The sequence below is a fragment of the Vipera ursinii genome (assembly GCF_947247035.1).
Source record: "Vipera ursinii genome assembly, chromosome: Z".
In the NCBI taxonomy this organism is placed as follows: domain Eukaryota; kingdom Metazoa; phylum Chordata; class Lepidosauria; order Squamata; family Viperidae; genus Vipera; species Vipera ursinii.
The window spans coordinates 57,268,536-57,291,057 of NC_139517.1; the positions used below are offsets into that span (position 1 = coordinate 57,268,536).

At 39.8% G+C, this 22,522-nt stretch overlaps 1 protein-coding gene across 7 annotated transcripts in view; it reads right to left on the bottom strand.

Moving 5' to 3' along the window:
• Positions 1–22,522, bottom strand: part of IKZF1 (IKAROS family zinc finger 1) — a 115,239-nt gene that overhangs the window by 51,656 nt on the left and 41,061 nt on the right. The window lies entirely within an intron of this gene.

Here is a 22,522-nt window from a genome sequence, read left to right on the forward strand (position 1 = left end):
AGTTGTACTGGAGGACAAACTGGGAATCTGTCAGGAAAATGTATTTGGCATTCTCTTAAGAAAATCATGATTATTAATTCAAAATAACCATGCCTTCCAGACACATAGCTTAAAATCCTGTCAAAATGAACAATTGCAGATGTGCAGTGGGCTACTGTAAAGAGACTGATAAGTTACAGCTTTTGCTGAATAAGAAAGCAAAGACCATAAAGGCAAAAATAGGGATAAGTCCTTATTTTTATGTGTAGTAAGCCACAGGATTCTTCTATTAGAAATAGTGATGCCCAACACACTTAGAGCTGCCTATGACTCACCAATGAATGGAATAGCGATAAACATCCTAGCAAATGGTATGTTCTTGAAGAATATCCAACACAATGAATTTCAATGTGGAGGAAAGCACAGTTTTATATTTAGGCAGGAAAAATCAAAGTTTCAAGTACAGATTAGGTGAGACCTGGCTTAAAAACAGTAAATGTGAGAGAGACCTTGGAGTCCTAGTAGACGATCACTTGACTATGAGCCAGCAGTGTGCAGCAGCAGCCAAAAAAGCTAATATAATCCTGGGTTGTATAAACAGAAGCATAGAATCAAGATCACACAAAATATTAATACCACTTTATAAAACCCTAGTAAGACCACACCTGGAATACTGCAGCCAATTTTGGTCACCATATCACAAAAAAGATGTTGAGAGTTTGGAAAAAATTCAAAGAAGAGCAACTAAGATGATCAAAGGCCTGGAAATTAAAACATACGGAATGGCTGCAGGACTTGGGTTTGGCTAGTCTAAAGAAAAGAAGAAATAGGAAGACATGATAGCAGTGTTCCAGTATTTGAGGTGCTGCCACAAAGAAGAGGGGTCACGTTATTCTCCAAAGCACCAGAGGGCAGGACAAGAAACTATGGTTGGAAACTGATCAAAGAGAGAAGCAACCTGGAATTAAGGAGAAACTTCCTGACAGTGAGGACAATTAACCAGTGGAACAACTTGCCTCCAGAAATCACATGTGCTCCATCAGTGGAGATTTTTAAGAAGAGGCTATACAGTCACTTGTCTGAGATGGTATAAGTTCTCCTGCTTGAGCAGGGGGCTGGACTAGAAGACCTCCAAGGTCCCTTCCAGTTCTATTCTATTCTAATAGGTCTGTGCCAACTCAAGAGCAATGTTGATGCTGCTCTTCTAGCCAGCTGTAGTGCTGCAATCAAAACTAGGTTTTTTTTTTTAGAAAATTCAACACTCAACCATACCTTTTATATATTATAACTTTGTTAAATGCAAAATGCAGTATATTAATGTGCATAGAGAAAAATGAAAATAAGTGGTCATGCAACTGAGTCCAAGAGTGCAAAATAATTTCCATTGAGATTGTGACATTTGGCATCCTGTTCATTCAGAATGAAACTTCCATACAGCAGGAACGGTTTGTGGATTCTAGCTATTGGTTTCTTCTTCTCTTTTTTTCCAGCACAGGAAAGAATTAGCTGGAATATTTTTTTAGCGCAATACTTAACCCCCTGTTTACTTTGACATACTTCATTGGGGAAAAAAGAAATATTTTCAGTCTGGCCCTAAAATATATTTTAAGAAAGCACTACTGATAGTTCTGTTATATTCAGTCAACAGTATTCTTTCTCTATAAAGAATACCAAACACTTTTTTCAGAAACAGCATTAGGAATATGATTTTTTTTTTACAATTCCAATACTCTAATAATCTCACATAGATTGTAAAGGGACAAAGAGAATTTCAAATGCAGCTGGGAACATTTAATAGAACTGGAATGATTCAAATACCGGTAATCTGTTCAAATAATCTGATCTAAGCAGTCATTTTTAAGTTTTTAAAATGACATGGTTCATCACTTTTTTGGAGACTAAGAAAAAGTGCAAGCAGCATGATGGACGTATATATTGTAAAGAAGCTCTACTTACAGTCAGGCAGCCATAATGAAATAGTAGTGCAAGTGAAAATGCAGAGAAGAGTCAGGATTTAGATTTAGAAGATTTTGGTCTCTTCCCTACCTGCTATTCTTAGCTCTAGCAAGGAACAAACGCTAGTAGATCCATAACTTTTCTTTCAGCTTAGTTAATAGTACCAGGACATAGTGGACAAAAATATCAAATCTAGTCTAAACATCTGGCTGCCTGCACAACCAACCATAATAATAAGCATCAAAGCATCACAAGCCCCTCACCTATGACATTGGGATATCCATGAGGGAATAATAATAATAATAATAATAATAATAATAATAATAATAATAATAATAATAATAATAATAATAATAATAATAATAATAATAATAGACAAAGTAATAGAAAATGAAGAAACTAAAGTGCTCTGAAACTTTAGAATTCAGACATAATGTTAATGCTGTTAACATCAGATGTTCTTGCTTTGACAATATATGAAAATACAGCCATTTCCCTCTTAACTTGTGTGCTACTTTTAGAGTTAGAATTAGATGATGCTGGGGGGGGGGGAGAAGGAAGAATGTGTATGGGAATTAGTTAGACATAACAACCTCTAGTAGAGTGTTTTTTTCAAGGCTGTTTGAAATAAGAGATGATAAGGAATGGTGGGTTGGAGAACTGGAAGGAAGGTTGGCATTTCAAACTAATTGGAGAATGTGATTTATGACTGTTAATTAGAGGAGGAAATTGTGCTTTTATTATGTGTTTAGGGGAGGAGAATTCAGATTTTGGCTTCAACCATGTACGTGCTGATGCCATGAATAAAGGTTCTTTAAGGTAAACAATGCCTCGAAGTTCTTTGAAGAGTAACATTTGTCGGAACCATGACACATACAAGCACCTGATACTTAACACCCATGACTTAATAGCTGTTAATAAGAAAATGGATATTGCAGTACCTGGCAACAGCATAATAAAAAACAAAGAACTGGAGAAAATCACAAAATACAGAGACCCGCAAATACAGTGGCAAAAGAAAGCAGACAGTACTAATAGTAATGGGTGCCTTATGTGAAATCCCAGAACAATCAGAGCACCACTTGAATACCATTGACATTGACAAAGTCACCATTAGTCAATTGCAAAAGGCAGCTTTACTTAGAAAAGCTTATAATCTGCAACAATACCTTTAACATCATCAAATAATATCTGCCTATCCCAGGTCCTTGGAAAGGACTCAATGGACAAAAGTACCAAATCCAATTAAAATATCTAGTTGACTGTGATCATCATCATAATAATGTATTGAATTTATATACTCCCCAACTTCCAACAACTCTGTGCTCTTTCTCCTTCCCTTCCCTTCCCTTCATAATGTGTCACAAGATCACACATTTAAAAAGGAGAGAAGTAAAAGTTTTTAATTACCCTGTAAACCGCCCTGAGTCCTTCGGGAAAGGGCGGTATATAAATGTAATTAAATAAATAAATAAATAAATAAATAAATAAATGTGTGATGATTCAGTCCTGATTGGTTTATTTTAGGGCCAATGTACATATTAACATCCATCACTTTTTGCTTGCTACATATCCATGAACAAGCCATCAAAGGTAAATAATTATAAAACTAGAATTCATTTCAGTGGGATAAGGCCAATGAAATGCATACATGTCTGAAAACAGTTCAGAAAATGTGTGAAAGTACTTTCCACTGAGGCTGGATGTATGGCAATTTATTTAGTCTCTCATTGTTTTTGATTCTGAACCTTTGGTTCATGCTACATACAGATTTATTTAGCTAACCAACAACGTAAGTTTGAACCAGGCAAACCTGGTAGTTTTTTTAACAATGATTTTGGACATTTGTTACAGAGCAATTTTTAGAAGTGTCTGACTAACTTTCATTTTTAAAAAATGGTCACATGGCCAAGAAGAAAACAAATGCTTTAAAAAAAGGAATTTGTATCCCCTAAAGAGTCAAATAAAAATATAAACCTTGTAGTATCAGTTCAAGTCATTGTTCCATTGAGCCTAAGGATTGGGCACCAAGACTTCAGGCTGTGGAATGGGAAACAATGAATATGAGTCATTGTAACCACTTTCATGCTTCTACCATTTCAATCTCTAACCTCCCCAGAAGTATTTGAAAGCCAAGGTTAACATCACTTCCATGGATGAAACTAGGCCAATTTGTCTAGTGGTTAAGGCATTAGTCTAGAAAGTGGGAGACCATGAGTTCTAGTTCTATCTTAGCTATAAAAGCCAGCTGGGTGACATTGTGCCAGTCACTCAGCCCAACTCATCTCATAGGGTTGTTATTGTGGGGAAAATAGGAGAGAGATGTTAGATATGTTCACTGTCTTGGATCATATGTAAAAATAATAAAAGTGATAGATAGATAGATAGATAGATAGATAGATAGATAGATAGATAGATAGATAGATAGATAGACAGATAGACAGACAGACAGACAGATAAATAAATAACCATCCCACCTCCAACCTCCATGGCCACAGAATTCCTGCACACTTCTCATTTTTGCAACTGGTGCTGAAGAGAAGGGGGAAACTGACAAAAGACATTAACCATAGAGGCCTCTCCTTGAATTCCATGTTAAATTCACTACAGAGGACAAAGTCTTGCCAGTCTCCATACTGATGAATTATTTGGGTAATTGTGCCCAAGCTACAAAATGCTTAAGCTGCCCCTTTCCATCATGGATCGGAAGTACAGGAACTTGGAGAATGGATGAGGCTAGAGAATGGGGAAATGGTGCTATTGTCAGGTCCACTGTCATATTTTGATTTCCTGCCATTATGCTAAGGGGGAATGAGGGCATGCTTGTGATTTTTCTGTTTCTGCTGTTTGCTTGCAAATTAGGAAGGGGGACTAGCCAGTTTTTGCCCAGTTCCAAGGCCATCGTACCCTGAGTATGAACTGTTATCTGCCTAACACTACAGCATTCTCAAAATATTTTCTTGGCATTGCATTGGCTGCCGGTTGGGGGGTTGAGATTGGGAAACCAAAAGAATTGTGTTACACTTTGTGCAGGACCTTCAGATTCTGCCTGACTTTACTGCATTCAGTTTTGCTCAGTAAAAATTCTTTTGATTCAACTTAATGGGTTCAAGAGTCTTGCTTTTCTGAGGGACCAAGTGGAACAAGTCTGACAGCTATAGTTTTTCAAAAACCAACTCTGCTGAAGCGCTAGCTTTACTGCAGCCAAGCTGAAAATAAAACAGTTCTTCAACACTGGTGACACTCTGGATATTTGGAAGCTTAAAGTTATTTTCCAGCTTGCACAAAAACTTTGTGTGGAAATGCCACAAAAAGGTGAATTTCACAGAAAGAATACAGTTGCTGCCATAGAAATTGGGTAGCAAATGTGAAAAGGAAATCTGTATGAGCTGTTATTGGTCCTTGGGCTCTACTAGTTGCTCCCATTTCCAGGACTATTATATAACTTGGGGAAACAAGCATGCCCACAAGCCCTTGTAAATGGACCCCAGTTACTTCAATCACAATCCGTTGAATTAAATACCCAACTTCCCCTGACTATTGATTCTCTTCATGGCATATTTCGCTGAATCAATCATTCAAGTGTATGAATTTGTGATGTGAGGAAACATTTATTTTAAGTTTTTGGAAGGGAAAAAGCAAAAAGGCAAAACCAATCCCAATTCTGAATTACAATTTTTATATACACGCTCTTTCAGCCAGGAAAGAGTAAATCAATCACATTTCACATATTCTTCTTCTGGCCAATGTATGGATCAACAAAGAGTCCTTTTGTCATTATGTTCTATTTTATATCTTCCATGGACACTTCTCCATTTTAGAAAATAGGGCAAAATGAGCAAGAGTATGGACTAGTTCAGAATTCTACAGGTTGCTTGAGAATGCTGAAAAGCACTAGAAAAATATAAGTCTACTATAGAGAAATGAGATAGAATGTTTCTACTGCAGAGGTAATTAAACAAGAGTGGCAAAACTTCACTGCATGCCTTTTGCAAGTGCTGCTAATAGCTGCTCCTGCAACTATTATATAAATGTGTAATTTGCTAGAGCTCCACCTCAATATATCTAATGATCTCATCCCATGTTTCAGTATGAAAAACATAACCCTAAAAAAAGCCACAACCCCAAATTGGAGGATCATTCTGTTCTCAGGAAATGTGCAAATTTGAAAATGTAAGCAGCAAAAGGTATAAAAGAAGAAAATGATTTTTACATATCCATTATTTATTCACACAGGAACAATAGGGTTTTCTAGAAGTTCAGGGACTATATCATCTGTTTGTTCTGCAGGTATCATTTGCTGCCTTGCACCTGCTCTGTACTACAGGGAAGGCCTGTGGTCAGAACTATGTTGGTTGGTTAGTGGGAAACTGGCAGTCAACCTTTTGACTATGACATTACTTTTGGTTGGAAAGATGAACAGAAATTCATTCAATTTCTGGAAGAATTTTTATGGCATTCAATAAACACTGAAAAAGATATATTAAAGTATATGTGGTTTAGAACATTGAGTTCTTTTTGTGAGTTGTTTTATGTTCAATAGTTATGAAAATTGCATGCCTTCTGGAAACCAATATTGAGCTGCATCCAAAGTTTAGCCTGGAACCAAGGGCAAATTTGTGTGTGTGTGTGTGTGTGTGTGTGTGTGTGTGTGTTGGCAACTTTAAGACCGGTGGACTGCAACTTCCAGGATTCTCCAGCCAGCATGGAGTTGGAGACCCCTGTTCTACTTAACTTTAAACAGTTTGGAAAGTTGCATGAATAATGTTTGCACGTGTATATGTTATATGTTACAGGGTTATAAGCATTTCATATTAGAAACTGTAGCATTATCAGTGCCACTAATTGACTAAGGTATTACCTAAAGAGAAAGAGAAACAGGACATGGTCAGCTTCTCTTCTTGAAAACTGGAGTTTTTCAAAAAGAGATTGGACAACAATTTATCTAGACTGGTATAAGGTCTCCTGCTCTAGCAGGAGGTTGGACTAGAAGACCTCCAAAGTCTCTTCCTACCCTATGATATTTTCTAAAACATTTAAATTTAAATTCACCAAGTCATAAAAAATTTATGTATACTAGCACTCAGGGACTTTCCAGTGTTGCTATACAAGATATCCTTAGTTAAGACTATTTTTCTCTTAGAACCACAGGGAAACTTAAAATGTCTAATAGATATGATTTTATTCTCAAATTAATATTAATGAAATTACTTTTGTATCTTGGATGTTTAAAGGAGACTAGACACAGGCAACCCACTCCAGTATCTTTGCCATGAAAACCACATGGACAGTACCAAAAGAAAAAAAAAGATATGATGCTGAAAGATCAGCCCCTCAGGTTGGAAGGCATTAAATATGCTACTGGGGAAGAGCAGAGGGCTAGTACTAGTAGCACCAGAAAGAATGAAGTGACTGGGCCAAAGCCAAAAGGACGCTCAGCTGTGGATGTGTCTGGTGGTGAAAGGAAAGTCAGATGCTGTAAAGATTTTTTCTCCATAGGAACCTGGAATGTAAGATCCATGAATTAAGGAAAGCTGGACGTGGTCAAACAAGAGATGACAAGACTGAACATCGACATCTTAGGTATCAGCGAACTAACATGGACAGGAATGGGTGAATTTAATTCAGATGACCATCAGGTATTCTACTGCGGGCAAGAATCCCTCAGAAGAAATGAAGTAGCCTTCATAGTCAATAAAAGAGTAGAAAAAGCAATACTGGGATACAATCCTCAAAATGACAGAATGATCTCAGTTCGAATCCAAAGCAAACCATTCAATATCACAGTACTCCAAGTCTGTGTCCCAACCACCAGTGCTGAAGAGGATGAAATTGACCGGTTCTATGAAGCCCTACAGCACCTTATAGAACTAACACCAAAAAATGATGTCCTTATCATCATGGGGGATTGGAATGCTAAAGTAGGAAGCCAAAAGTTAATAGGCAAGTGTGGCCTTGGAGTACAAAATGAAGCAGGGCACAGGCTGATAGAATTTTGTCAAGAGAATACGATGGTCATAGCAAACACTCTTTTCCAACAACCCGAGAGTCGGCTCTACACATGGACATCACCAGACGGTCAACACAGAAATCAGATTGCCTACATGCTCTGCAGCCAAAGATGGAGAAGCTCTATACAGTCAGTAAAAACAAGACCAGGAGCTGACTGTGGCTCAGACCATGAGCTTCTTGTTGCACAATTTAGGCTTAAACTGAAGAAAGTAGGGAAAAGCACTAGGCCACTCATATATGATGTAAATCATATCCCTGACAAATATTCAGTAGAGGTGACAAGTAGATTTAAGGAATTAGATCTGATAGACAGAGTGCCTGAAGAACTATGGACAGAGGTTCGCAACATTGTACAAGAAGTAGCAACTAAAACCATCCCAAAGAAAAAAAAATGCAAGAAAGCAAAATGGCTGTCTGAGGAAGCTTTGCAAATAGCTGAGGAAAGGAGGGAAGTGAAAGGCAAGGGAGAAAAAGAAAGATACACCCAGTTGAATGCAGAATTACAGAGAATAGCTAGAAGAGATAAGAATGCCTTCTTAAATAAACAGTGCAAAGAAATAGAAGAAAATAATAGAATAGGGAGGACTAGGGATCTCTTCAAGAAAATTGGAGAGATGAAGGGAACGTTTAATGCAAAAATGGGCATGATGAAGGACCAAAATGGCAGGGACCTAACAGAGGCAGAAAAGATTAAGAAGAGGTGGAAAAACTACACAGAAGAACTATACAAGGACAAGCATAACGTCCCTGATAACCACGATGAGGTGGTCACTGACCTTGAGCCAGACATCCTAGAATGTGAAGTGAAGTGGGCTTTAGAAAAGCTGAGCAACAACAAAGCTAGTGGAGGTGACAGTATTCCAGCTGAGCTATTCAAAATCTTAAAAGATGATGCAGTGAAAGTGCTACACTCAATTTGCCAGCAAATTTGGAAAACTCAACAGTGGCCACAGGATTGGAAAAGATCAGTTTACATTCCAATTCCAAAGAAAGGCAGTGCCAAAGAATGTTCAAACTACCGCACCATTGCACTCATTTCTCATGCTAGTAAAATCCTACAAGCTAGACTCCAGCAGTATGTGGATCGAGAACTACCAGAAGTACAGGGAGGATTTTGAAGAGGCAGAGGAACTAGAGATCAAATTGCCAACATATGCTGGATCATGGAGAAGGCTAGGGAGTCCAGAAAAACATCTACTTCTATTTCATTGACTATGCTAAAGCATTTGATTGTGTGGATCATAACAAACTGTGGCAAGTTCTTAAAGAGATGGGAGTACCAGACCATCTTATTTGTCTCTTGAGAAACTTACATGTGGGTCAAGAAGCAACAGTGAGAACTGGAGATGGAACCACAGATAGGTTCCAGATTGGGAAAGGAGTCCGGTAAGGCTGTATACTGTCACCCTGCCTGTTTAACTTATATGCAGAGCACATCATGAGAAAGGCAGGACTAGATGAATCAAAAGTTGGAATTAAGATTGCCGGGAGAAATATCAACAACCTAAGATATGCAGATTATACCACTCTAATGGCAGAAAGTGAAGAGGAACTAAAGAGCCTCTTGTTATGAGTGAAAAAGGAGAATGCAAAACTTGGGTTGAAACTTAACATTAAGAAAGCCAAGATCATGGCATCTCGCCCTCTCAATTCCTGGCAAATAGATGGGGAAGAACTGGAGGTAGTGACAGATTTTATTTTCCTCGGCTCCAAGTTCACTGCAGACGGGACTGCAGCCAAGAAATTAAAAGACGCTTGCTCCTGGGGAGGAAAGCTATAGCAAATCTAGACAGCATACTAAAAAGTAGAGACATCACCCTGCCAACAAAAGTGTGTATAGTCAAAGCTATGGTCTTCCCAGTTGCAATGTATGGCTGTGAAAGTTGGACCATAGGAAAGGCTGAGCACCAAAGAATTGAAGCCTTTGAACTATGTTTCTGGAGAAGACTCCTGGAGTCCCTTGGACTGTAAGGCAATCAAACCAGTCAGTTCTAGAAGCGATCAACCCTGACTGCTCTTTAGGTGAGATCCTGAAGTTGAAACTCAAATACTTTGGCCACCTAATGAGAAGGAAGGACTCACTGGAGAAGAGCCTAATGCTGGGAAAGGTTGACGGCAAGAGAAGAAGGGGATGACAGAGAATGAGGTGGCTGGATGGAGTCACTGAAGCAGTAGGCATGAGCCTAAATGGACTCCAGAAGGTGGTAGAGGACAGGAAGGCCTGGAGGAACGTTGTCCATGGGGTTGTTGTAATATATGTGAGTTTAAACTGTTAAACGTAAAGAAACGCAAGTGACAGCTCTTTGACAGCTGACAGCTCTACACGTGGCTACCACTGACAGCTCCACATGCGGTTACCGATGACAGCTCCACAAGCAGCTACCGATGACTGCTGAATCTGACAGCTGCGCATGCGGTCCGCATGGATTGGATGAAACCAGAACGGTGGGAGAATCCAAGGACTGGGATTGGCTGTAGGCTCGCTGGCGCCTTTATATAAGTTGGGGTTCAAACTTGCTTACTTGTTCCTGTGAGGCAATAAACAGCTGATCGAGTTCAAGCCTGTTGTCCTCTTATTTTACCAGGAACCTGCGGCAGACAATACATCTGGTGACGAGATGGTACTGCTTCACGGACCCACATAAGAGTGAAGTCACGAGCTGACAAGTCACTGAGCAAAGTCTCTGGGGAAACTAATCCCCGAAATCACCATGAAACAGTAATTACCGAGACAGCATGGCAGCAGTTGTACAGATCAAGGAGTTCAACCTCAAATACCCAGAGCGATGGGAATCACATCTGGGACAAGTTGAAGGCTACCTCCTGTTCAACAGAATAACTGAAGACCGCATGAAGGCAGCGGCTCTACTTTGCCTCAGCGGCTCAGCCGTATAAAATGTCGCCACCAGCCTCTGCAATCTGGACCCAGTCAGTGCTGTTCCATATGTGAACCTGATGGATATGGTAACAAAGCACTTCGTACCTGCCCGATCGGAGCTCTACTGGTGACTCCGATTTGCCCAGCGAACCCAGCAGTCCGGGGAAGCTGCAACCGACTTCGTCACGGCCGTATGACACACCACACACCGGTGCCATTTCCCAGACCTAGAAGATAGGATCCGGGACCAGATTGTCCTCAGACTCCTGGACAAGTGGCTCCAAAGGAAAATAGTTGCCAAACCGACTATGAGCCTCACTGAGGTAGTGAGCGAAATCCAGGCATACAAAGCCACGCATAATGAACATCAAGACCCCACCACCAATGGGACCAACGGGTCAGTCCATCAATGCCTTCAAGCTGACAGCGAGGAGGAAACCACAGAGCCCGACAATGAAATCAACGCACTCCAACAACAATATACGAAGTCTCAAACACAACGAAATGACAGAAGAGGCCCTAACAGACCACAGATTCCCCACACAACAAACTGAGGGCAAAAATGTGCAAGCTGCGGAGCACCTCACCCATGGGCATCCTGCAAATTCAGGAATGCCAGATGCCACGAGTGCGGCAAGACCGGCCATATCCGTACCATCTGCCACAGCAAGAACCGCGGAACCATTAACTACCTGGATTCTTCCCTGCCAGGTATGACCAACCCCCTTCCCCCAGACACAGAGTCCCCAAACCATTGGTACAGACTACAAACTGGCTTGGTAAACCTGACAGCCATTTAAATTTCCACCAACTGCTGAGGCCCAAGATTAGAATCAGGGTCCAATTACAAGGAATTCCTTGTGAAATGGAGGTGGACTCTGGGTCCTCTGTCTCAATAATCTCAATGGACACTTTTAAAAACATTTGCAGCCTCAGCAAAAGGAGGATTTCCCTTAAGCCCACCCCCATGAAACTGGCAGACTTTCAACAAGCCCCAATTAGAATTAAGGGAATTGCTACACTGCACGAGGGTCATCGTGACACAGTAAAAATGAAAGCTTTAGCTAGGAGCTACCTGTGGTGGCCAGGCATACAGCAAGACATAGAAAAGCATGTAGCTGGATGCTACCCATGTCAGCAGTCCAGACCAGGGCCTCCTCATGCACCACTACACAAGTGGGAGCCTACGCACAGACCCTGGTCAAGGATACATATAGATTTTGCCAGACCCTTCCAAGGACAGCTGTTCCTTATTGTAGATGACAGCTATTCCAGGTGGCTAGAGGTCATCCCAGTTAGAAGTCTGAGTACAAGTGCTGAGGGGGCTCTTCACCTCACATGGTCTCCCAGATATTATAGTGTCTGACAATGGACCACAATTCACTTCTGCTGATTTCCAGATTTTCATCAAAAGGTAAAGGTAAAGGTTCCCCCGCACATGCATGCTAGTCGTTTCTGACTCTAGGGGCCGGTGCTCATCTCCGTTACAAAGCCGAAGAGCCAGCGCTTGTCCGAGGACATCTCCGTGGTCATGTGGCCGGCATGACTAGACGCCAAAGGCGCACGGAACGCTGTTACCTTCCCACCGTAGTGGTCCCTATTTTTCTACTAGCATTTTTACATGCTTTCGAACTGCTAGGTTGGCAGAAGCTGGGACGAGTAACAGGCGCTCACTCTGTTACGTGGCACTCGGGATTCGACCCGCCAAACTGCCAATCTTCTGATCGACAAGCTCAGTGTCCTAACCCACTGAGCCACCGCGTCCCTTCTAGATTTTCATCAAGGCCAACTTAATTAAACATGTCACCTTGGCTCCCTTCTGGCCTTCCACTAATGGCCTGGCAGAAGTTATGGTGAGGGCTACCAAAGACTCATTGCGCCGTATCATCTCCAGCAACTGGCACCAACGTCTGGCACAGTTCCTGTTAGCACAACACTCAATCCCCTGCACAGCTACTGGCAAAAGCCCTGCGGAATTACGCCGGGGCCATTGCCTAACCACCAGACTGGACAGACTGCACCCGGACCTGAACTACTCCCCCCACCGCATCTATTTAACATTGGGGATCTTGTATGGGCCAGGAATTTTGGATTGGGAGACAAATGACTGCCTGGGGCAATTATTCTATGCACAGGGCCAGTTTCATATCAGGTTGAGGGGGAAGGGGGCCAGCAGTTAAGATGTCACATTGACCAGTTAAGAAAAAGAGGACCTAGTAACTACCCCTCGGGCCCTGAGACACTCCCAGTTGCAAGGGAACCTGTTCACATTACCCCTAGCACAGTAGAATCACCCCAACATGAGGAAAACAGGAACCTCCCAGATCCAGAGGAAATCCCTATCCCACAGACCAGCCACACCGCCGTTTCTGGGCAACCAGACAACCCAGAGTCCACAACAACCAATCCCCTATCCCTACCCGGGGAAAGGACAAGGGACCGACCCCTACGTCACTGCAGCAGAACCAGAAGACCACCTGCATACATACAGGACTACGTTTGGCTGAAACCCAAGGGTCAGGCCAAATGAACATCCAAATGCAACACCATGTAAATAAGTTAACTGTTTAATTGTTGGGGGGAAGGGATGTAATATATGTGAGTTTAAACTGTTAAACGTAAAGAAACGCAAGTGACAGCTCTGACAGCTGACAGCTCTACACGCGGCTACTGCTGACAGCTCCACACGTGGTTACTGATGACAGCTCCACATGCGGCTACCGACGACAGCTGAATCTGACAGCTGCACACGCGGTCCACGCGGATTGGATGAAACCGGAACGGCGGGAGAATCCAAGGACTAGGATTGGCTGGAGGCTCGCCGGCGCCTCTATATAAGGGGGGGGGGGTTTCAAACTTGCTTACTTGTTCCTTTGAGGCAATAAACAGCTGATCGAGTTCAAGCCTGTTGTCCTCTTATTTTACCGGGAACCCGCAGCAGACAATACAGTTGTGATGGGTCAGACATGACTTCGCAACTAACAACAACAATACTAGATAAGTGCTATTGGTCTCAATGGGACTTGCTTCTGAGTGGATAACAGTAAGATTGAACTCTACACTATAAACGTCCTATTCTCTGCAATCATAACAAGTGAGAAAAGGAAATTATGTACTGCTGTAAGAGGGGCTGCTTGACAGTGTACTGAATTCAGACATTCAGTTATATAGCAAATGTCCCAAAATCAACAATTAACAACCAACAACAACTATTAATTTCAGTAGAAATGAAATTAATAAATCAAGGTCCAATCGCAAGCAAGCAGAGTTAAATTACAGAGAATTATCTCTGATTTGAGTAAAACAGAATTAAGTAGATTTTGCAGTCAAGGTAAACCAGATTGTTCTGTGAACAATTCTTACTGAAGTTATACTCAAAAAAATAGATATGCATTTCTTTTCTTGCTTCAATTCAACACATCAAATAATTATATTAGAAATATAATTCCAATTAGGATCAACATAAAGTCTATGACATTGTAATAGATATAGCAGAGATGCAGAGATAAATTAAGAAAATGCATTGAAGCTTCAGATATTAAGGCTGGAATGAGTCAGCAATAATTTAGTTTTGATCAAACAAAGTTCAAAGCCTGTGACTCTAGCTTCAATGATTATCTAATTCAATTCTATCAGAACTGATACTAAAATTTTGCCACCTAGAGTAATTCTAAAGTCAGGATATGCCAAAGTTGAATTAAACAAAATGAATGAATGAATGAATGAATGAATGAATGAATGAATGAATGAATGAATTTAATTCAGAATATGTATAAGTTATGATGGTGAAATTTTAAGATGTCTGGATTTTATATTTTGAAAATAACAAGCATAATAAATCTTAATGAAATTAATTTTGAAATTAATAGTCATAATCCTCAAAATACTGGCTCTGTTGTTTTTTTACTGGCAAAAACCTAGGCAAAAGTTTGAGAACTAAACCAAAAAGTGGGGTGAAATAATGCTCTACAGTAGGACAAAGATAACATTTGACTGCACAAAGAGAAGATCATGTACAGATAACAAAGTAAATTATTAATATACAACTCAAGTTATTGAGTGTTGTTTCTAGCCATGTACACATTTCTATACTAATTTATTTTTCTTCTGATTTTTCTTCTTTATGTGAACCAGAATAGAAATAGCAATATCTTAGAAAGACCCTGCTAATTCAATCCCTTCATCCTATAAAATTAAGGTGAAAGCTTTTTATGGATGTAATTTCTTATTCAGTTACAGCTAATAGCAGTTTTAGAGTAGATGAAAATGGCAGAAAGAGAAAAGTTAATCTTTAGTAGTATCATGATTCCAATAAATTGAGTCATCTTTTGATTTCATTTGAACAATTTTCTATATCATATTCAGTTTGAAGTTTGTACCTAATAAATTTATAGTTATATACAACTTCCTTCCATGGACAAAAATATAAATCCCATACAGACTTCATATTTATATTAAAGTGTCAGTCTCTCAATCCTTGGGAATATGAAAATATTTACTGATTGAAAATTTTTACAGATTGATTGAATGTTTTGTGTCTATATAAAACTCCTACTCTATCAAACTGAAGGCACTTTCAGGTAAAATGTTCAGACAGAATGGAGATTTTGCACATATGGGACATCCCTAAATAATGAATATGAGCAAGTTATTATTTTTAAATAATTTTGTTTCTATTCACTTAGAATACTTTCTGTTCATTTAGATATTATTTGCATTTTACTATTGCATTTCACTATTGGATGAAGTGGCAGTGGACTAGAAATCTGTCTGTGCAAGCATAGTGTAGCTGTGTGATTTGAAAGGTCAGTTGGTTGTCCAAGGGTTGGTATTCTGAGGACAGAGACATTGTGGTAAAGCAGAAATGCACAATGTGCATTCTTTAAATTTAACTTTTCTTTTTTAATCATTTCCTCTCCTACTTTATCCTAAAATAAACTCTGCATATCTCTTTATTGATTAATCTCTATTAAAAATGCATGCTTTGGCATATGTGATTATTTTTTTTAAATGTAGAATTTCAGTAAATGTTCCTATGAACTCAAAGCTATAGTTTCTGAACAAAAAAAGTTTTATTCTCTGAATAATTCATTTTCAAACTAACAATCTGGAAATAATAGCAATAACTTTGGTAAACTGGCTTCAGTGATAGCAGTTTTTCTTTAAAACTGATTTGGAAAAATAGAGCTGTGACTCTCCCTATATTTGTGAAAGACAGATACAGGAAAGTTTTGTGCTTACTGAGTCTGCCAAGCATAGAAGTGCCCTCCCTCAAACTATCCTGCCCAGCAATCCTATGGTTAAGCAGATTGATTCTCTTTTTGGCTAAAAGGACCCTTTTCTTGTGACAGTCCTAAATACCTGAGTTGAACCCTGATGTTAAGCCAGAGATCTTGCTAGATAATTTAAAGTCCACAGGACTTATCAGAATGGGAGAGATGTGCTTCACAGATAAAAATGACTTCCTACCACTGCAGATAACATCAACAGCCTCATTATCCGAACTGAAAAAGCCACACAACTGAGTACACGCTCTCATATCTTCACATTTAGCCAGAACCATCTTTCTTTCCTCCCCTGCACAGCACGGAAAGCTGATTTTTTTTCTTTCCGTTTGCTTCTTTCCTGAGATTAGTGATAATCATCAACAAATTTCTCCTTTGCTGATGGTGTTACTTGGTTTTAGGATGTATCAATTTTGCACATTTAACAGACACTAAGGAGAGAGAGGGATTTTGTTTCTCTTTCACAGGGATTTTATACAAGCAAACAACTAATGTTGCAATTCTACAATCACCTGGGTAGCAGTTGGACTAATAAGTCTAGACCAGGGGTAGGCAACCTTGGCTCTTTTATGACTTGTGGACTTCAACTCCCAGAATTTTTGAGCCAGCTACATTGAGGGGAAAGGGAGAGGTTTCCAAGCTAAGCCATGCTGGCTCAGGAATTCTGGGAGTTGAAGTCCATGAGTCATAAAAGAGCCAAGGTTGCCTACCCCTGGTCTAGACATGTAAAATTGCACTGCTGGTCCCACTAAATTCAATGAATTTCTACAGAGATACAGATAGGATTGTACAATAATAAGATAACTGTTTGACATATAGTTACCATAAAAATGTTTAAGAAGTCCTCCCCAATATTTATGTTTTCAGTGAAATTCTGCTTAACTTAATTAACTTACATTAATAGGATTCAGCCTTAATCTCTGCCCACTGTATATGTTTGCTTATCTTTCCTTTATTATTCCCCATTTTTAGTCCCTCCCCATGATAAGAATTTGTATGATTTGTTCCTTTGTTTGTGCTATGAATTGCCTTGAGGAACTAAAATGCTATATAAATTCCATGCTTTGAATTATTGATCTTTGAGATTATGTATTATTTTATCTTTTGAACAAATTACAAATCATACCACCTATTTTTATTCTAACAGCCTCCAGGCACTGCAAAAAGGAGGTCACCATGGGCTGAGATATATAGCTGAGTATCATTAACATATTGATGACATCTCAGTCTGTAGTGATGGATGATCTCACACAACAGCTTCATGTAGATGTTCAATAGGGGCAGAGAGAGTACTGAGCTCTGCAGGACCCTACAAAGCAGTGGGTGAGGGCTGGATTTTTCATCTCCTCTTACTGTAACACCAACTGAGAATGGCCACAGAGGAAGAAAATGAACCAGGATAGCACAGACTCCTCCACTCCCAACCCCCGAAGCTGCTCCAGATGGATACATGGTCAATGGTATTGAAAGCTGCTGAGAGATCAAGTAGAGCAAGGATAGATGCATCTATCCACATCCCGCTCCCACCAGAGATCATCAAAAAGAGTGATCAATACTGTTCTTGTTCCATATTCAGCCCTGATTCCTGACTGTTTTTCCACTGATTGTTCTATCTATCAAAAAATATTCTTAATTCTTGCTTCTCTCTTTGATCAGTTTCTATCCATTGTTTCTTGTCCTGTCTTCAGATACTTTGGAGAATATGTTGACTCCCTCTTCTTTGTGGGCAATCCCTTAGATATTGGAACACTGCTATCATATGTACCAATCTGAGATATGTTCCCAATAGAAGAAGAGACAGGAAAGCTCCATGTGAGGGATCTTCAGTCAGGTTATAAATTCTTTATACAGTTTGAAGTGATACAGAATTAGGAATCTCTGCCATGAGTTTGGGAATATATAAGTTTACTCAAAAAGGTTGAGGGCAAGAGAAGAAGGGGACGACACAGAATGAGGTGGCTGGATAATAATAATAAACCTTTATTGTCAAAGTACAACATGTGTACATTGAGATTAGTTGAGCCTCCCCCTGTGCTCTCTCCCCCCAACACACAGTGACAACAAACCCTCCATCCTACCACACCATGTGAACCAACTACACCACACACCAGCCTCCCAAGTCAATTCTGCATAAGATTATGTCCCATTTAAAAGCCTAACAGCCACCTAACAGCCTAACATAGAATCACCGAAGCAGTAGCTGTGAGCCTAAATGGACTCCAGAAGATGGTAGAGTACAGGAAAGCCTGGAGGAACGTTGTCCATGGGGTCGCAATGGCTCGGACATGACTTCACAATTAACAACAAAGTTTAGACATAAGAAATCATTCTGTTCTATACTAGCTAATATTTCTAGAATATGTTGCTTTTTTAAAGATAGTGGCTAGATGAATAGCATTCTTCCCAAATAAATAAACCATATTTCCCAATCAGGAGTAGAATATTTCCTCTTTTTCTTTAGTGTGCTTGACTTTTTATTTTGTTTGTTGGGTGTGGACCTATATTTCAGCATGGAACAAAGATTCTAAAGGGGAGAAAAAGGAGAGAACAAATGCGTCGCTGGATTTGAGCAACATCAATTTAATTATTTGTTTCCCATATTCCACTTTGCTGTTGTATTAATATAATAAAAAACCAAGCAACTGTTTTTGGAAAAAATAGGACCTTTCCCATTGGAAACAACAACAGCAACAATACCTGAATACTGGCACTTAAAAAATATCTGGCCATAATTCATTTATGGGTTGGATTCAGAATCCTTAAACGGTGCTGGAATTCTTGATTTTAAGGGAAATTAAAGCTGAATGTAAGCAAAGCTTATCCTGGACTTCCAAAAAGTGATTTTATCAAGGTAGATAAGATTCCTTGGAAAAGTAACTCAAGATGGTACTCAAGAATATAAAAGGGAAAAAATTCAACATGCAGTTACAATGAAGAAAAAAAATCAGAAGACATCCAAAGCACAGATGGCCAGGACGCACACATTTACTTCAATGAATTTAAACCACCAGAATCACATGTATTGCATCCTAGAGTACTGATGGCCTGCCTCAATCTTTAGATATCACTTTTGAGAAATCCTGGAGAAAGAATGAACACTTATGACTAGAAAAGGAAAAAAATGTGCCTATATTTCAAGAGGAAAACAAAAAATCTACCAATCAGCTCAACATCAATAATTGGAAATTCATAACCTTATTTGCTAAGTGTCTTAAAAACAATATGGTGATTATTAGATGTAAACATGGATTTGCCAAAACCAAACTTCTAACTTTTAATTGGATAAAATGTGACTAGGGGGAGGCCTTTGCCCAGGTTCGCCTGGTGCGCCAGTTGCGGCCCTATCTAGACCGGGATGCCTTGCATACAGTCACTCATGCGCTCGTGACCTCATGCGCTCATGACCTCTCGGTTAGACTACTGCAACGCTCTCTACATGGGGCTGCCCTTGAGGACCACTCAGAGGCTCCAACTGGTGCAGAATGCAGCCGTGCGAGTTGTGTTGGGGGTCTCCCGATACTCCCATGTTACACCTCTGCTTCGTGAGCTTCATTGGCTTCCAGTTGCCTTCCGGGTGAGATTCAAGGTGCTGGTAATGACCTACAAAGTCCTACATGGCATGGGTCCGGATTACCTTAGGGAGCACCTGCGGCCGGCATCAACTTCCCTCCGCCCAGTGCGCTTCCACAGAGAGGGCCTCCTCAGGGTGCCACCGGTCAGAGAATGCCGACTGGTGGCCCCCAGGGGGAGGACGTTCTCTGTGGGTGCACCTGACCTTTGGAACCATTTACCGGTTGAGCTCCGGATGGCTCCCGACCTTCACTCCTTCTGACGTGATCTAAAAACCTATTTGTTTGAACAAGCCGGCCTTGTCTGATGGGTTTGGATTTTAATTATTGTTTTAAAGTAATTTATTTATTGTATTTGGGCACTATGGTTTAATCTGTTTTTAATTTTTGTATTTTGGTATTTTAGTATTTATTGCCCTGTTCACCGCCCTGAGTCCTTCGGGAGAAGGGTGGTATACAAATTAAATTAAATAAAATAAATAAATTAAATTAAATAAGTAACTTTATGGTTTGTGAGAATGCTGAAGATTTCTAGCCTTATACCTTAAAAATGACATCAGATTTGCTCTCTTATGTATATTGGATAAAAAATCCTTCAAAAGTATTGCATTACTGTATTTCATTATATTTATATTTCATAAATCATTTGGAATGGCAAAAAACTTCTTAAAAAATGTTTAAAGAAACTTTCTTCCTTTAATGACCACAAATAATCACCACAAACCTGAGGTATTCATATGGTAACCATTGTGTGTTTGTTAAAATGTAGTAAATTAAATCATCATCATCATTTTAGCTATTGTCTATCCCAGGGGTCGGCAACCTGAAAAAGCAAAAGAGCCACTGGGAACCGGTTCCATTACACATAAAAAAAAGTGGGAGCCACGTGCGTGCATCCACGCACGCGCATGCGCATAAAACAAAATGTTTTGTGCATGCGCAAAATGTTTTTTGCGCATGTGCGTGCGTGGATACACGCGCACGGTTCCACTTTTTTTAATGTGGATGCACCTGCACGCCAGCGGTGACGGGTCTCTGTGGTGATGGGCGCTGGGTTGCGGCGGTGCCTTCAGCCCGGGCGTCGCCGGAGCCACCCACGGGACCTCCAAACTGCCGCCCGAACACCCATTTGGAGACCTGCTGGTGCCGGTTTAGAACCGCCCATTCGGAGAGGTGCACGCGCACCGGGCGACTGGGAGCCACAGGATGAAGGCTTCTTCTGCATGTTTCCAACCAATATAGTCCTGAGCTTCCTTTTGCTAATTGGGCCCACAATACTTGTTAATCACTCCATCTTGTTTTAGGTCTCTTTTGTGGACATTTTTTATCAAGTGGAATCCATTCTATGGCTGCTTTAGTCCACCTGCCATCAGTTCTTCTTGCTATTTGACCAACCAACTTCCATTTCAATTCTTTTATTCTCTTGATGATATTCTATACTTTTGTTTGTTTTCTAATCGATGTGCGAGTCTTGTCTTGTAATGCTGAGCATGTATCTTTCTGTGGCTCTTTGTGCCACTTGTAGCATTTGTAGCAATTGTGAGGTTAGTGTCAATGTTTCACTGGCATATGTTAGAGCCGGTAGCACACACTGATTGAAAACATTTCTCTTCAGACATAGGGAGAGGTTGTTCTTGAAAATTATGCTTAGCTTGCCGAATGCCTGCCACTGGCTACATTTCAATTTCCTTTATTGTATCACCTACCATTGAGATCCATTGGCCAAGTATATGTAGTGGTCTATTACATCTAATTCTTCTCCAGATATAAACATTTTTCTTTCTTTGAGTAAACTAAATAAAAATACTAAACAATTGGTAAATTTCATCGGCCAATGGTAATATTGATCATATTTAAGATATAATTCTTGTTATTTGTGATGATAAATTTATTTGTAAAATCTGAGGAGATAAAATTGTTTCAATCCCAAACTACTGTTCTACAGAATAGTGATAAAAGGAATTACCAAACCTATAATTCATTCCATACATTAGTTCTGCTTGTTCCTCTGAAAATAAAGAGGTAAATGTTTTATAGATATTGGCAACATCATCCATTTGCTGTGCAAGAATGTTTCCTCATGGCTGTGCTGCAACTGTCATGATAAAAAGTTTTGTCTTATCTCTTTTTTACTTATCATGGGATCAAAAGAAACACAGAGTGGGAAGAAACCACACTAAGTTCATAGACACATGCACATTCACATGTAGCAAAGCATGAAATCTCCCAGTATGGCCATAATACTGTCATAAGGAATTATTTGTGTAACTGCACTTTAGGAAACATGGGACAATTTGTGTAATTATGTGTGTATGTGTTTATGTATACACACACATACACAAACACACATACTATTTGTTATCCATTATCTACTATGCACCATCCTCTATATAGTATAGTGTAAAGTAGTGGCTTGCAGATTCAATCAAAACATAGCAATATTTAAAGTACAGTAATATGTACAGAATCCCTACAACTTTGATAAAAAAACAAAAATAATAAAGCAGCAAATTTACTTTGAAGGCCTCTGGAAATGTTGCTACAGGTAGTCTCAACTTACAACCACAATTGTAACAAGAACTTCCAACTTCCATTGCTAAGTGACATGGTCATTAAATAAGTTGCCCCCAATTTTATTATCTTTATGTTGCAGTTGCTAAGTGTGTCATGAGGTCATTAAGCAAATCCAGCTTCCCCATTTGACTTTGCTTATTGGAAGCCCTCCAGGAACATTATAAATGTGATCAAGGCATAAGGCATGGCAACCATTATGTTGGTTGGTTGCCAAGCATCCAAAATTTAATCATGTGACTGCAAAGATACTGCAATATTCATTTAAGGAC